This window comes from Vulpes vulpes, chromosome 16 (genome assembly GCF_048418805.1).
Source record: "Vulpes vulpes isolate BD-2025 chromosome 16, VulVul3, whole genome shotgun sequence".
NCBI lineage: Eukaryota > Metazoa > Chordata > Mammalia > Carnivora > Canidae > Vulpes > Vulpes vulpes.
Genome location: NC_132795.1, coordinates 22,087,361 through 22,103,932, shown reverse-complemented (window position 1 = coordinate 22,103,932; position 16,572 = coordinate 22,087,361). Strand labels below are relative to the sequence as shown.

At 41.8% G+C, this 16,572-nt stretch overlaps 1 long non-coding RNA gene across 1 annotated transcript; it reads right to left on the bottom strand.

The window, feature by feature from the left end:
- Positions 1 to 254: 254 nt before the first annotated feature.
- LOC112922895 (uncharacterized) lies at positions 255 to 15,797 on the bottom strand. Its single transcript, XR_011998041.1, has 6 exons — positions 13,204 to 15,797; positions 8,675 to 8,800; positions 8,377 to 8,519; positions 2,209 to 2,274; positions 1,400 to 1,641; positions 255 to 359 (listed from the first exon to the last, which is right to left on the bottom strand). It is a non-coding gene; the product is annotated as an uncharacterized lncRNA (long non-coding RNA).
- Between the last annotated feature and the right edge of the window lie 775 nt (positions 15,798 to 16,572).

The window sequence follows — 16,572 nt, the reverse complement described above, 5'->3', positions numbered from 1 at the left end:
GTTCACTATCAGAACAGACCAAAAGTTTCAGGATTTTCTCCACACCTGGATATTGAGTTGGAGCCAGGGCCCAAAGGACTCCCTCTTACTGCACCACCAGAAAAGTGGGTTTTTAGATCTGAGGTCCGCACTGCAGGTCACTGAGGAACAGGTATTGCCATCAGCCACAGGGCCACAGTGATTAAGGTAATGTGACAATTATATTTAGAGTTCTAATTTGAGAGGTAAAAAGTGTGTTTCACCAATATACTCACCCTTCAGCCTCTTCTCACTATGTCAACTATGACGATCACTGTCGGTGGCGGTCTCCACTTCCGATTCACAAGGGAATTCATCAGTTTTCACTCTTCTGAGCATGTCTGCAATCAACAAAGGAGTGGATATGGCCACAAAACTGGCCTCAAAGATTTTGCAGATCTGTGATCATCAGAGACCCTGTTCACATGAAGTCTGATTTATTTTGTCTGTTACTTCACAGTATTACTCTCTAAGGTGCCGTGTTTTGAGTTGACGCACCTTCCGCCTTTTGAATGCTGAGTCGTGGGGGGAGTGTGTGTGTGTGTGTGTGTGTGTATCTATATTTGGTCAGGTTTTTCATGACATTTAGTTTGTCATTTAGGTTAAAGATTCCCTTCTAATCTTTCAACATATATATGATTAAGTGACCTTAATATTTCAAAAATTTTGACTCAAGTTCAAGAAAAGCTTTGTTAGTATTTCTTTAGCTCATACCTTGGCATTAGCCCAGCATATTCTAATCATTCATTAAACTGGTAGCAAAGTTTTACGGGAAAGCCAATTGGGCATAAAAAAGGAGGAGTAGGATGAAATCAAGCAAAGGAAAATACAGGATGTAAATCAGGTGAAAATCTACTTAAAAGGGAAAGCTGGGTCATAGTGAACATTGAGCTGGTGGTACACTAGACATCCCTCATTTATTCAAGAAGACAGGGATTAAAATGAGTTGTTTTCACTTTTTGCATGTCTCAAAAACCATATATATTCTTATATGCTAAGAGAATTTTGGACAACAGTGAAAACACATTTTATATATTTAATCCCAGTATTTTAAAATGAGGTTTCTATAATTAAGCCTATTTTGCACTTCCAAATTATTAAAAGTTATATGTTAAAACCTGGTCCCTGTGCACCCACAGCAGCAAACTGTGGGTGACCCGAGCCCAGCCAATGGCATTTGTAGATAGAATAGGGCCACTCTGTTTTGTGTGCTTCCAAGCATTCCAAGTCTGCACAATTTCGCACATCAATTTTTCTCTGGTGTGTTTTGAAATAAAAATGCTACTATTCTAAACAAATCCATATTAAAAGAGTGATACTCTTTGGGACAAATAGTACACACATTTTCATATCATTATTAACACGGTAGAGTCCATTTAACCTCTCAGAAATCTTTATCCATCCAGGAAGCTGAGCCACACTGGGGCTGAGAGATGTGCAGGCCTCCTTCCACTGAGGCTGGGGACAGCTGGCAGGGGCTGGGAGCCGTGGGCTCTGCTGTGAGCCCGCACAGTGCTGACCTCTGTGTGTTCAGCAAGTCAGTGCCTGCACACAACTGGGCTATGAGCGTGACAATGTGACAGATGGAAGGGCAGCACGCCGCGGGGGGCCGGAGGAGGAGAACTGAAAGAGAACGGAACAGGAGGAAAACAGCAGACGCATTGAGTTCGAGCCAATCACAGTGCAGTCTTGTCTCTGCTCCATAACCTGGGCTATTCTAGAACCTTCCTAGGCCCTGGCTTTCCACCTTTCCAACATGAGGGAAATACTGGTAACCTTCTGTCTTGGATTGGGTTCCCAAGGAGACAGACTCTGAGATTCCTTCGTTGGGTGGGGATGGCCCTTAGGAGCAAAGAGCCCAAGGGAGGCAGGACTGGTCACTGGGAGGAATTAATTGTGATGATATTTCAACAGGAGTCTCAGTTGGTCCTAGAGGGATCTTCTGACCCTACAGATAGAGCTCTTCAGAGTTGTCTTGTAATGAGACAAAGGGACAGGTGTTTGAACGCCCACACCAACCAGTCAGTTCCCCTCCCACAGGTGACCTGACCCTGGAAGATGCAGCTGTCTTCAGCTGCCAGCAATCCCGGGCGGGACTCCATTGAAGCTCGGAGCAGCCACTAATGCTGGCAGCTGGAAAGGGTTTGGGCAGCACAAAACGTCCGCTGCAAGCATCCCTGAGCCACTCACGTGTAAGTACAGCCCATCTGGAAACGGCTCCTCCAGGATTCTGGATTGTTTCTCTTCCTGGGAAAACTGACAATGGGAGAGTTAGTGGATGAACCACGGGCCTCATCACTGCAGCTGGTCCTAAGGCTGCAAGTGATACCCGTCTCCCTCCTCTGCTACATAATCTAGATTATCTTTATCTTTAGCCTCCCTGCTGGTCTAAGTGGTTCACATGGTGGGATGACCCAGATGCTCACTCCCGAGTGGTCTGGGCCCCTGGTCCCTAGGTCTTTCTGGCTATGGCTGTTGCACATGACCATTTACAGTCAAACTTGGGGAACTGAGCACCAAGAGATGATCCAGTGGGCTCACCTGGGTACCATATGAATTCTGCTCTATTGTGTAGAGGCTTCCCTGCTTCTCCTGATGATTAGATTATACCTGGCCCATGGTCACTCCCTGTTTGCCTTTGGCACACATAGACTAAAGTGACTGGGCTGCAGCTATAGCTTAAAGTTGAGAGGAATTCTTGCTGCAAGCCCCAGTGGAGGTATTTTCTCCCTGGGAACCAGGACCACTAGATCTGCAGAGCCCAGAACTGCAGAGCTGGGCAGCATCAATGTTGGTACATTGCATGGGTCCCACAGCTCTTTCAGTATCTAGGCTCTTTCCACCCTCAGCAGGGCAAGTAGTATATCCCTGGTCCGGTAGTGTTGGGACCTGTCCCTAATTAGTGGTTAGCAGCTAAGAGGGGAGCTGGGGGTAAATCCTAAGGCAGGGGGAGTGTATTTTCTTACAGGGTGGAGGACTCTGCTTCATCTCCAGACAAGAGGAGCACTGACCTGTAGTAGGGAAGAGTGGGCTGCTTTTGCATGAGCCAAGGGTCTAAGACACCTGGGGTTCCGAGGATTTTTAATGCATCTACCCAGATGTCCCCATTCCAGGTCACAGGGTCCCAGTCCTTCCCAGTCAGGGGTCTGACCTGGACATAGCTGACTTGCTGGAGAGCAGATCATTCCAACTCCTCTGGTTCTCAACTATGCTGGTAATTAAGTCCTGAGACTGATCCTCCCACTGATCCTCCCATTTTCTTCTCTCCAGCTGCAGGCAATGGGACAACCCTTTCCTTTGCTTCCCAGAAGGCCCTCTGAGTTGCCTCAAATTGGTGATTATTCACCCTCATTTTGTATTGTCTTTCTTCAATGCATTGATGACACTCCGCAAGAATAACCTAATTCCATTGTCTTTATAATTATTCCTTTTCCTGAACCTCCCAAACATCTGAGATGTTGCACTTGCCAGCGTATTTCTTTCCTTGCATACCTTCTCCCCTGTACACTGCCAGCGAACATTTTAACAATTGTGCAGCTACAACGTGCCAGGGACTGTCCACATTCCATCCATTACCAGGAAGGGGGACCTCATTGCCAGTCGCTGGCGAATGACCTAGTTCCCAAATCCTATTTTAGAGGTTACTCTCCAGGACGATTCCGGGCACCAAGGTCTTAAGTTGGGTTCTCAGAGAGGCAGACCCTGAGATGGGATTTGCATATGGAAGTTTCACTGCATGTATTCCTGAGAACAGTATGTGTGGGGAGAGGGGAGAGAGAGTAGGACTGAGCAGAAGGGAAAATTGAACTGCAGGGAAATTGCAACAGAAAACCCTGGCTAATCCTCTGGGGCATCTCTGGATCTCGGATGACCCTTTGGAATTGTTTGAATTGAAATGAGGGGGCCAGGCCTGTGATGCTCCCTCACACATCACTGGATGTGAGCTGCCCTTGGGGCAGAAACACAGACCTGGTGAGGCTGCTGCCTCTGGCTAAGGGCAGTCCTCGGGGAGGGCCTCACTGGGCTCCATCAGCAGGCAATAAGCCTGGGCCCTGGGGGCATAACCTTGGTCCTGAAGAAGGGGCCTGGGAGAGAAATCTGGGGCGTGCCTCGCCATTACATCCACTGATGCTGTTCTGAAAATCGCATGAGATCATGACTGTCGAAAGGGCTTTACATTTGTTCAACACTTCATAAATCCTTTATTTTGATTACTTCACAATTTTGACTTGGATGGGCCCAGGAATGGACTCCACTGCCGTACTCAGGAGGAACCGTGTCTTTAACGACAAGTCAGACTGTCCCACGTTTCATGTCACTGGTCCTCACATCGTGCATTGTCGTATTCTAAGACTCCAAATTCCTGTAGGTCTTAGAAAAATTTCTAACCGAGCACCATGTGAAAATGAAGGGCCCGCCCTTGACTTCTTATTTTTTTCCTCCTGAAGATTTTTCCTTCAGTGAGCAGCTCAGGACATCTGAAGGGTTAAAGGCTAGTATCATTGCAAAGTTGAAACAGAACCATAAGTTTAATATTATTTTAAAGTTAAAACGATTTAACATGACACCAAGCTTGAGTTAACATTCTACATGGTTGTAGAGATATTAGGATTTAAACAGATGTCAGCAATTTTTTTACAAAACGGAAATTGAGTTCTACAGATGGTGAAGACTGAGGAGCTCAAAGTGTTGTATAAAAAATGTACACTCAAGTAAAAAGTAATCATCTTTATATTTCAAGTTTGAAGACACCCTTTTGGTGATGGGGGTGATTTTCAAGCTGATCAGACAAAAATCTATTATACCTTTCACTTCCATATCATATTTCTTTTCCTCTGATAAATTTCCTAATTATGGAAGGTATTTGTGATGTAATTAGGACTTTATCCTTTCCCAGTTCCCACCCTTATTCTACCTAATTTTTCTATAGCACAATATCGTTCAACCTGCCTCATCACATTTTCCATAGCAACAGGCCATGGTGTCATAAAAAATCATCGCCTTCTAGATTTTTATTATTTTCTATATATAGTCAGACTTCTTTTAGAAAAGAAAGTTGTAAGTTTCATGCATTTATTTAATGGAAATGCTCTTGCCATTTAAGAAAAGATTTTCAATGATATAAGAAAATATTCAGGTATGTCAGTTGCACTCCCTATCACCAGTTCTTTTAGTTATATTATTCGGACTCCAAAGTACAACATTTTTATAAATGATGAAACAAAATCCACACTTTTTAAATGAGGGAATGTGAAAATACAGCATCTACAAAATATCACTTCCCATTTTCCCCCAAATAGTCGGGGTTATTACTTTTTTTTTTCCAGGTGTATAATCAATCTTGTGCACTTGAAACCCTAACTGCTGGAGAAGTTAAATAAAATGCACCCCATGACTTTGTTTGAACAAGGAGGAGATTTGTGACGCTGAAAAGATGATGGAAAGGTGTGGTCTAACGACAAAGTACTGACCCTGCCCAAGAATATCTGTTCTATTTCCAGTATGAGGAAGATCCACACATAAAACCTGACTCCCAAACCATCCTCCCGTTGGGGGCTATAATTCTTATTCACAATGACCCACCACCATACTCAGCACTCTCTTTCCAGTGGATTCAGGAAAGATTGTCAGAGCCATGAAGGAGGTGAAGTCATCTTAGATGAAGGTCTCTTCCAGCAACTGCCAGTGGGACCATAATCCCAGTTCACTCTATCAGTCTCTATCTAGAGAGTTCTATCATTTGGGGACTTTCTCTCTCTGGCTTGGTGCTACCTTATTGCCTTTAGAGAATATCATTAGCTGCTTACTACCTGATATCTTCCCTCAGCCATGGGAAGCAGGTTGCCTTGTGTCAACCTCCTTCCATCTTCTTTTGAAAATCACCCTAAGTGAATCCTACCTTTTAAGAAGTGAGGACTAGACTCTGTATCACTCTCTGTTCTTCTTTACCATCACCATCTCAACAATGACTCTGCCATCTTTAGTTTAAATCACTCAAATAGCTCCATTCCCTATGATGGCTCCAGAAGATTGAGTTTTACCTCAACTTTCCAATGAGAAAACTTGAGGCTCATTTAAGTAACTTTCTCAGTGCCACAAAGCTAATAAATATCAGCACTTAAGTTAAGACTAGATCTTATATCTCTCCCAGCCTTACCAGCTTCTCACTGCAGCATATTGCCTTCTGAGATGGAAACAGAATTCTTACCCATTACAGAGAAGGTTGTCATGAAAGGCTGTGGCTATGTGGCAGGAATCCCACCACAGTTCCTGCAAACTCTAATGTAGCAACCACAGGGTCGGTAGAAAAGGGAGAGAGTGACTATAGATCAATGAAATCAGGTATTTCTGAGTAGCTGGGCGGAGAGTAGAATTTCTCAAATAATATTGCTGCTACTGATGCCTCCCAAAACTTGGGCTGTGATTTACCAGACCAGTAAGTAGATTTACTCCAGAATAGACCAGAGTTCTCTTAGACGTCCAGGACAAGTCCCTGGATGGGTTGGTAGTCACTTTGGCCTGCAGAGTGTAGGGAGATTCAAGAACCTTTCAATGTTCCAGCAGTATTGGTCCCAATATCAATAGGACTGAAAAGATAATGGATCCCAAAGCTTCACTTAAGATCTCTGGTCTTCTCACGTAGACACCATTAGGTCAGAATTAGCTATTAGGATCTGTTTTTTTTTTTTTTTTTTTCAATCCTATTGTTAATAGGATCGGCATTGCCGGAACATTCAGAGATCTTGGAACCTTGTTCCACTCAGTGAGCTGAGTGGTGATATCTGTTTTATATATGAATATCTTACTGCCATTTTAGCCTTTATATTAAACCTATATTAAAAGCATAGCCAAAAGGCATCTCTGCCATTGGCTTCTTTCTCTTTGCTCTTTCTTTGAGCAAGGAACTGAGCACATCAATAGCTGCTCTGAGAGCTTTGATGCTTCTTTGGCAATGACTTCAGTCCTCTGCATTTACCACAGAGCTGCAGTGACTGTCTTATGTGGAGAAGCATATTTGTGGTTGATAAAATGCTAGTTCAATGGGGGAAAAAGTGAATCGATTATATCGAGCATTTTTCTGTCACTTTTCTAAAAGACAAAAGAGAATAATTTTGGTTTCTTCATCTATTCCTTATATACACTGATTTTTTAATTACAATCAAACATTATTAAAGGAAATCCAAGTGAAACCAGGGGGAAAATTATAACTATGGTTTAGTACATAGGATTCCATTTGGTCTGGGGCGGGGGAATTTGGCAGGCGCTTTCAAGCATTTAGATTTGTGCAATATTTGATTATGTATACAATTACTCTAAAAGTATTTTACTCAGTATAATTACACAGAGAATAATACATGGTATGTAAGGTACTGCAACCCTCTTTTGCAGTCTGAATTCTGAGAAATAAGATTCCTACTGCCCTCTGTCTGAAAGCATAGTTTAATTCTATTATATACTACTTTCTTATCCCAAATATTTTTTAGCTGAACAACTTTGCCTTTGTAACTCACCATCCTTCTTCCAAGAGAGGCAGTGAGATAGTGGTTATGTGCAGGGACCCGGAGACAAACAGAACTTGTTTAGAATCAAGGCTGCACTACTTAGTAGCCTCGTTCGCCTGTGCGGCTAATTATTTGATCCATTTCGGTTTCCTCATCTGTAAAGTGGGTATAAAACACTATCTGCATCATAAGATATTGGGAGTATCAACTACAGTCCTGAGTACCAGGCTATTGGTGCACAATAAATAATAAAAGTTAGTTGTCATTATTAGCAGACCGATGACAGTCCTCAGTGGAACTGTGGGGACAGGCCACATGTGTTTTAGGAGGCTCACTGGCCACATGAGAAGCAGTTTGATGGATGTTAGAAAAATCCCTAGAGACGTGGATTCTGCTTCTGGAAACCATTTCTGGAAATGGCTGCTGCTTCTTCTGAATGACCAGGGTGGTTCCAAGTCCTGGCAGGACAAACCGAGGCCATGTTCCTTTGACTGGCTATGTAAATGAATCCACAACTAGAGTCAGGCTTTGGTTTTGATGTTATTATTCTTTAAGATGATTTATCCTTCTGGGGACTCCTAAACTCTGGTTACAATGACAGCTGGCTCTTCAGAAATACTATTCAAATATGGAAAAATTATGTGGGGTTCAGGGGCTGGTGTTTGGGGAAGAAGGGGAGGCCTGCTTGAAACTAGGATTTGCCATCACCTCTGAGCTTTGCTGTTATTTCTCTATTAATGAGCTTGTGATTTGATTATTTCATCAGTGTTTCTCTCTTAATCACCAGGGGAAGGGTGTTTGTTAAAAGTAGAGACCTCAGGGGCACCCACGTGGATCAGTTGGTTAAGCGACTTACTCTGGATTTCAGCTCAGGTCATGATCTCAGGGTCCTGGGATCAAGCTCCGCATTGGGCTCCACACTCAGTGGGGAGTCTGCTTCAGGATTCTCTCTCTCCCTCTCCCTCTGCCCGTTCGTTCTTCTGCTTGCTCACTCTCTCTCTAAAAGAAATAAATAAATCTTTTAAAAAGTGTACAGATGCCTGGGCCCCACCCCAGACTTTCAGGATCAGAATCTCTGGGGATGGAGTTGGGCAGTCTACATCTTAACCAGATCTCTGGGGGATCCCTGGGTGGCGCAGCAGTTTGGCGCCTGCCTTTGGCCCAGGGCGCGATCCTGGAGACCCGGGATCGAATCCCACGTCGGGCTCCCGGTGCATGGAGCCTGCTTCTCCCTCTGCTTGTGTCTCTGCCTCTCTCTCTCTCTCTCTCTCTCTCTGTGACTATCATAAAAAAATAAAAATAAAAAATAAAAAAATTAACCAGATCTCTGGGTGATCCTCAGGCACAACGAAATGGGAGAGCCTCTGGTATCAAATACAATCCAACATGTTAATGTCACTACTGACATGATTTCAGCTTCAAGAACTTCTCACTTTGTTTTGAGAAGGAGAAAGAGATGATTAATACCTAAAATTATGTATTCATTATTCGGCTACAGGCCTCACACTTTCACTTTTCTGTAAATGGAAGTTATGAGAGCTACTGAACTTTAAATGTAAGAATGAATAAATGTGTAGTGTTTGGGGCTCTCTGCTAAGAGTTGGTATAAATGTGCCAAGCATTATTATAGGAGAAATATGTAGGTGGGGTTGACATATGTGTGCCCCAAATCCCCATTTGCCATAATTTAAGAAAATAGATACCGAGGTGGTGCCAGTGAATCTTATAGCTAAGCTACTGTTTTGGCTCTGTAGAGGGAGGGCATGCCTAACCCAAGGGAGCTATAAAACATCAGCTGAGCATTGATGGAGTTGGGAGTCAAATAGAAACCTGTTCTCCTGTGAAAACATGCACATATGTGGAATTGCATTGCTATAATCAGGACACAACCAAATTCACAGATGTGCCCAATTTTCTGTTTCCTCTATATTTTACCAGTTTCACGGCACAGTGACAAATGAGGAAAGTACTAAACCGATTTTGCATAGCATCTCATGGATGCTGCTCACAAATCTCACTGGTGGGAATGAACCTCACAAATGTTAATAGTTAAGTGCTACATCTGTCTAATCCATCTCTGGGACACACTAAGCTCTCTGTTACTTTGCATATAGCAAATTGAAGAAATCCCATTATTCTAAGTCAAGTTTCAAAAAAAAAAAGAAAAAGAAAAGATTTCCTTAAAAAAATCCATCTCTCCCCATTGATTTTCCCTCTCCTATTTTCATATTTTCTCAAGTGTGTATGGTTGATAATTATAAAATGGAATCAGAAAAGATATCTGACAGAGGAAATCAGAAAAGGGGGAAGATAAACCCCTAAGTCTTGACACTCCCACTATCTGTGTTTCTCAGTATTTTTTAGCTCCTAAAATTCCAGGAGGCTCTTAAGACTCCTCTGCCAACACCCAGAGAAAGGAAGGCAGGATTTTCATAGTTTGGAAAAAGAGAAAAAACAATATTGTAATGGACAGTTATCTTTTTTGACTCTCAGTGTCTACCCCTACTCCTACTCTTTCTTTTCTTTTCTTTTCTTTTCTTTTCTTTTCTTTTCTTTTCTTTTCTTTTCTTTTCTTTCTTTTCTTTTCTTTTCTTTTTTTCTTTCTTTTTTCTTTCTTTCTTTCTTTCTTTCTTTCTTTCTTTCTTTCTTTCTTTCTTTCTTCTTCCTTTCCTCTCCTCTCTCTCTTTCCTTCCTTTTCTTTTTCCTTTCTTTTCTTTCATAACCAGACTCCAGTTTCCTTTGTTGCCAATCACCTGACTCCATTAGGTGCAGTCTTGAGGGTCTGTCAATTAAGACATCTCTTCTCTCTCCCTCCCATTGATTGAGTGCCTGACTCAAGCTGGGTCAATCAGACATGCTCTCCCGTGCTTTGAGTCCTCAGCATAGGATAGCAAGGACAGCTGAGTGCTCACTCCTAGTGGCAGTACCTCGCCAATACTGTCCATTTTTTCTTGTCACGCAGAACCCCGGAACTGCCCTGAGTCCTCAACTTTTCCTAGTATGACTCTTCACTCAGCTTTGCTCCTTTAGCTCCTCCATATCTTTCCCATAAATTCCTCTTTTTCATAATGTAGCCAAAGTTCTTTCCTATTGTTTACAATCAGAGGTATTAATCAAAATCTTTACCAACTGGTTTACCAGTGGGGGGAAAACACTGAGCAAATGGAGCATGCCCCTCACCAAAGAGAATGGATGTTGGTCAGGGTGCTTCCCAGTGGGTTACTCACAAACAAAGAGCTTTTACTACAGATAGTAGATCTTACTCTTCTCATTTTAGGAATTGTGGTATTTTAACCTGAGTCGCCTGAGTTTTACCTGTAGTCGTATGATAGAAATAATAGATGGTGATATTAAAAAGACAGGGGAAAAGATATTAACCAAGCAAGGATGGGCAGAGGGATAGGTGAGGAACATGCTGAGTAGTATGAGTGAACAGCTGCACAATGCGGAGGTCTGTGGTAAAAGTATCTCTCAGCTCTGTAGAATCCTAGAGATTCTTTTGTGATTCTCACAAGGGACTAGGAAACACAGCCATTTGGTAGAAAAAAAAAAGCACTGAGCACACACAACTGGAGAAAGACTTCCTTTGCTGAGTTAAATGGTATTGATAAATTTCTCGCTGACTTTTACACATGACACAGGAAATTAGAATAAAGCCATAACCTCTCCAGTTAGCATAATGTTTACGTGAAACTATGAAAGACAGCATCTGGTTTACTTGTGAGAGAAGGCAGTTGTATCACATGAAGGTATGATGCTGAACGTTAACAACGGACCCAGGGAGAGAATGTGATCGAGTTTGTGCTTACCTTTGCAGTCTCCTTGCCATGGCACCACCTCAGCCAAGAGCCCTCCAATCCGAGCACACGGAACTGGCTACCATTTCCCCAGGGCACCATGCCAGTCCATGTCTTACACAATCATTCCTTTCACTTGGAATGCGTTCTCTTGTCTTGTCTAATTAGGGATGTCTACTTTGATAGACCCCAGTTCCTGTGGCATCTCTTTGTACACTAGGAAAAGCACCACTTGCTCAGAACACTTCATTTCCCTCTGTCAGAAAATTGTTGAACTACATTGGTTTTGTTAAAATAATACATTTTATCTAATATTTTTAGGAAAATTATTATTTAAAATATTCTAATCCATAATAAAAAATGCTTATGTTCAACAGCACACAACCTGCATACTCATCCGGATGGCTCTGGATGACAAAATATCCAGAGATGCTCACAAAGAAAAAGCTCAAAGCTTATAAACTTTATTTGAGGAGCATTCCTTCTGTGTTTTCCCACTCTTTCTAGAATGCCAGCTCCTTTGTGCACCTAACAATGGTTTTGAATGTGTTTGTTTACATACCTATCACCCCCACAAAAAGGGTAAACAGATGAAACAAGAGACTGTTTCTTATTCATCTCTGTAACTCCCGTGACAAGCAAAGTATTGGTAAATGATAGATGCCCAGTAGATTTTTGTTGAAGAAATGAATGAAGAAATGTTAATATATGGTATCCAATTTGGGCCTTGCACATAAATAGCATTCACTCACTCAAACTCTGGGAAACAAAAATTGGTGGCATTGGTACTTTTATACCACCCAGTTTGGATGGGGGTGGGAGTAGATGCTCAAGCACGTACATGCACGCGTGCACAAGCTTATGTGTGTATTTTGAGATCTTAATGATGGAACATCAAATTCTAAGAGAGGGTATTTTCATCTTTTAATACTGTGTCTTGCAAGTGCCTAACGCAGTATATATGCTCAATTAACATTTGCTAAATGAATAAATGAGTGATCATGAATGAGTCAGCGAGGGAATCAGAAAAAAGGAAGTGTCACCATCACTCTTATTTATAGGCTAGAAATATTGAGATTTGTTTTCTTAATGAAGTGTGGAGCTCAGAGTAGTTTAAAAGTCTATCAGCATCATGATAAATGTTTGAGAAAGTATATTTTTCCCTTAATATAAAACATATCTCTCCTATTAAGATGTTAGCAAGAGTGATACAGAGAAGGTTTGTAAAGGCTCACAATATTAGGTGCAGAATAAAATGTTTAATTAAAAAATTAAAAGATTTTCACCAAGGTTTTGAGTAAAATAATGTTCTGGAAAGACAACTTGTATAAACTATTACACTGATTAGATGTTTTACTGGCCTTTATACTGTAATGTCCACAAATATACTGATCAGCAGAGGTCCCTCAGAACTTCTGCTGCACTCCACTTTTACCAGAAAAGAGCCAAGGCAATAAAAATAGTTGAAAGCAGGAATTTGTTTTTTAAAAAGAAAATCAACGTCCAGAAACTATGGCTGGGTCATGCCAAATTTAAACACCATCAGAGCCCATTCAGTTAAAATTGACATTGGCTGTGGATAATCCTCATCATGAAAGCTCTCATTTTGTCACATACATGCTATTTTTTCAGCCTGGAAAGTAAGCTAAGACAAGGAGAAATAAGGAAACCTGCTTTCTGGTTAATCCTGAGACAGTTCAAAATTCCTTTAATCAGAAGACTCAAACATTCTGGTTACTCCAGGTTTTACTGGCTTTGAATTGGTGTAGGATCAACAAACTATACGATGGGATATTTGTCAGTAAGATCAGGGAAGCTTTTTAGTTACAGAACTTTTCAAAACATTGATATTAGGTTTAATGGGGAAGACCACGTCTTCTACTTACAGTGCACCAAACAAGTAATGGATGGATGTCTACACTCGTTGAAGCCAGCAAATATTGCCAGATGGTTTTCTACACTGAGTATTAAAGCCATAACATCTGACATCTCTGAGATTTCCAAGGACCTAAAAAAAGAGTTTAAAAGATGAAATTTTAAAAATTATTCAAAAATGCAAAAAAAGGCAAAGTGAAATGAATAAATGTTTAATTAAAGATCCCCAAAATGTAATACTATGTCAAATTCATTTAACGTTAAATTTAGAATTTGTGAAATTTCCATTATCTTTAAAAGCTATCTGTTGGCTAGATTTTAACATTTTGCCAAGTGTTTAAGAAATCAGCCAATTGTGAATTAAGTATGCTATTCATAGCCAGATAATTTTAACATAAGAATATAACCATTAAATCTTGTAAAACGTATAGAAATTATCATATGAGTACATTTCCATATCTTTGCTACCAGGTGCACTGGAAGAGAGATTGCCCAGGGCCTACAGGGGTGGCCCAAAGCCGCAGTGATGCTACCATTTACAGTGAGAAAGAACCCAGGATCTGACACAGCTTTCGTTTCTCCTCTCCTGGGTTGACTCACACAGCAGGAGGCAGGCAGGCAGGGTGAAAGAGCACTGGATTTGGAGACAGAAAGCCAAGTTCAAGTTCCAGGTGGGCTACCTGTTTTGTTATATGACCTCTGGGGGTTGCACACTGAGGCTCCATCCACAACTCATGGGCTCCATCCACACAAAGTGATAAAGTGAGACAACACATCAGTCTGTATTAGATGAAACATCTATTTGTAGGGCAAGAATGACTACACCAGCAGGTTCCTGGGCCTCCAGCTAATATTTGAAAGCATTTTGCAAAGTGTAAGTAACTCCAGGGGTTAAGATGCAGAGTGACTTAGAAGGTAAAGGAAGGGCGGATGCCTAAATAGACTGGGAATAGCAGTGGGAAGGTTCCAGAACCATAGCACCAAGGCTTCTAAGTTTCTCAAGGCCAGAGGCAAGTCTCTGATCCCTGGTCTGGCACCCTCTGTGTTAACAGTCATAGCCTCCTTGCCAACACTGCCCCAAACTGTTGTTACTCAGAGGTCTGTGGAGGACCTCTGTGGATCCCCAAAGCAGAAAGAGATGTTGCTTTGACCTTTTGTCCCCCGTCCCCCAGCCCTCCCCTTCAGAGCAAATGGAGAGATGAGAGTGGGTATGGTCGGGGCAGCAATATGCTCTCCTGGGAATCTTTAGACCTAGCAGCTTGCATTTACCTTGTGGGACTAACAGCTTCAGAATTTCTAATAATCTATCACGTTTCCACATCCATCTCTGTTTAAAATTCCAGAAATACTGGTTAGGTGAGGACTATATATATTCCATAAGGATATTACCTTGGAAAGTCTTTCTTCTTCTCCTTCTCCTTCTCCTTCTCCTTCTCCTCCTCCTCCTCCTTCTTCTTCTTGGTTTATAGCTTATAGAAGCACAGTTTTCTTCACTTGGTTTTATTCAAGAAAAATAGGAGACATAACCACGGGGGCTGACAGAGCTCTTAAGGGGAGGAGGGACACCTGGGTGGCTCAGTGGTTGAGTGTCTGCCTTTGGCTCATGTCCTGATCCCCAGGTCCTGGGATCGAGTCCTACATCACGCTCCCCATGGGAGCCTGCTTCTCCCTCTATGTCTGTGCCTCGCATGAATAAATATATAAAATCTTTTAAAAAAAGAAGAAGAGCTCTCAAGGGGAAAAGGAGCCCCTTATCTTGCTACACTCATTTCTTCATTAATTCAAAATAATGATTACAGCTAAAAGGCCACAAGGTATCACAGGAAGCTTTTCAACTGGCTCTTTTGCTAGAAGAGGAAGCTTTGAGGAGGCAAGGGAGCTCCTTTCTGCCACACTTTCACTCTCAAAGCTTCTTTCGGCTTACAGGTTTGCAGGGGTTAGGGGCTATCAGAGAAGTTTTTAGAAGGTTTTCTAGAATCCCCTGACACCACACTTGCTGGGTTATGGGAGAGGAGAAAAGAACTGAAGAAAGAAAGAAAAAAAAAAACAGAGGAAAGGGGAGAGAGGAACCAGGTCTCTGGTTTCCTAACACCCACTTGGTTGTGGCTCCTGGCTGCCAAGGGTCACCTATGAGTGGTTCCTCAGGGCACGGACTGTGACCACCTTGCTATAGATTAATTCTTTCCTCTTACAAAGTTGGGCTTCAGTATACTTAATGAGGGAGAAAAAGGAGGTGATTTTTTTTCCTTCAGAATCACTCCAGTACGATCTGCAGAATGATTAGCGTGGCTCAGCCTCAGTTGGGATATTATGGCTTAAATTATTCCTATTAGTTTCCAGCTGACCTTGGAACACAAACATTACATCTGATTTCAATGAAACTTTAGACTTTGTTGTTCTCAGTCAACTAATGAAACAGTTGAACCTTCCCATGACTTGCGGTAATTATAATAAAGGGGAAGTATTATCACGAATAATGCAAACTGATTTACAAGATGGCAAAGTGATATTCTGGAAGTTGTGCCTAAAGACATTAAAAATGTGAACTGAACATAGAAAAAAACATACTGCCTCCGAAAAGATTGCTCCATTACTGTCGAAATACAGCCCTACCTGGCAGCATTGCGTTTGTACAGTGAGTTTTGGCACAACCGACTGGTTACAAGAAACATTATGTTAACAGGAAAAGCCACTTTAAAAGTCTGTTTGATGCTTAAAGCTCTCAAGTACACCCTAAACGTTTAAACCAATACTCCAAACTGATTAAAGCATTTATGGAAAATAAAAGTGTTTTGCCATGGGGGGAAGAGATGAGGGATCTTGGTTGTTGATGCTTGTTTGTTTGGTTTTACTGAGGTGTAGAACAGAAACCCCAAATTTGACAGATTTCCCAGTTCTAATTTAGTTTTAAAAGTTTAAGAGTTTATGCCACCCCAAACAATTTATCCAAACTCATTGAATTTTCAAATCAAATATAATGGCCCTCCTGCCATAGGAGTGAGATGATGCCCTCTTCATGGTTGTACTCTTAGCAATGAATATAGTACTTGGCACACAGTAGATGCTTAATAAATGGATAACAAAAACTAGTTGCCTAAAAAGTGGAGACTCTGCCTCATAACTCACTTTGGAACACTCTAGCATCACATCATATTCAAATGGACATTTCACAGGCATTTCCATACATGCTGTTTTCTGGCACTACAGTGTCATGTCTCAGCTTTTTCTGTCTCTTACAGCCCATGTGCCCAGTGAACTCCCCTTCATCCTTCAGATCACTTTTTCAGAAGAGTCTCAGACTTGTGATGCCCAAGGCCCTGCAGCGAGACAGCCTGGACTCAATTTCTGGCTCTGCTACTTTAATCAGTACCTTAACTATT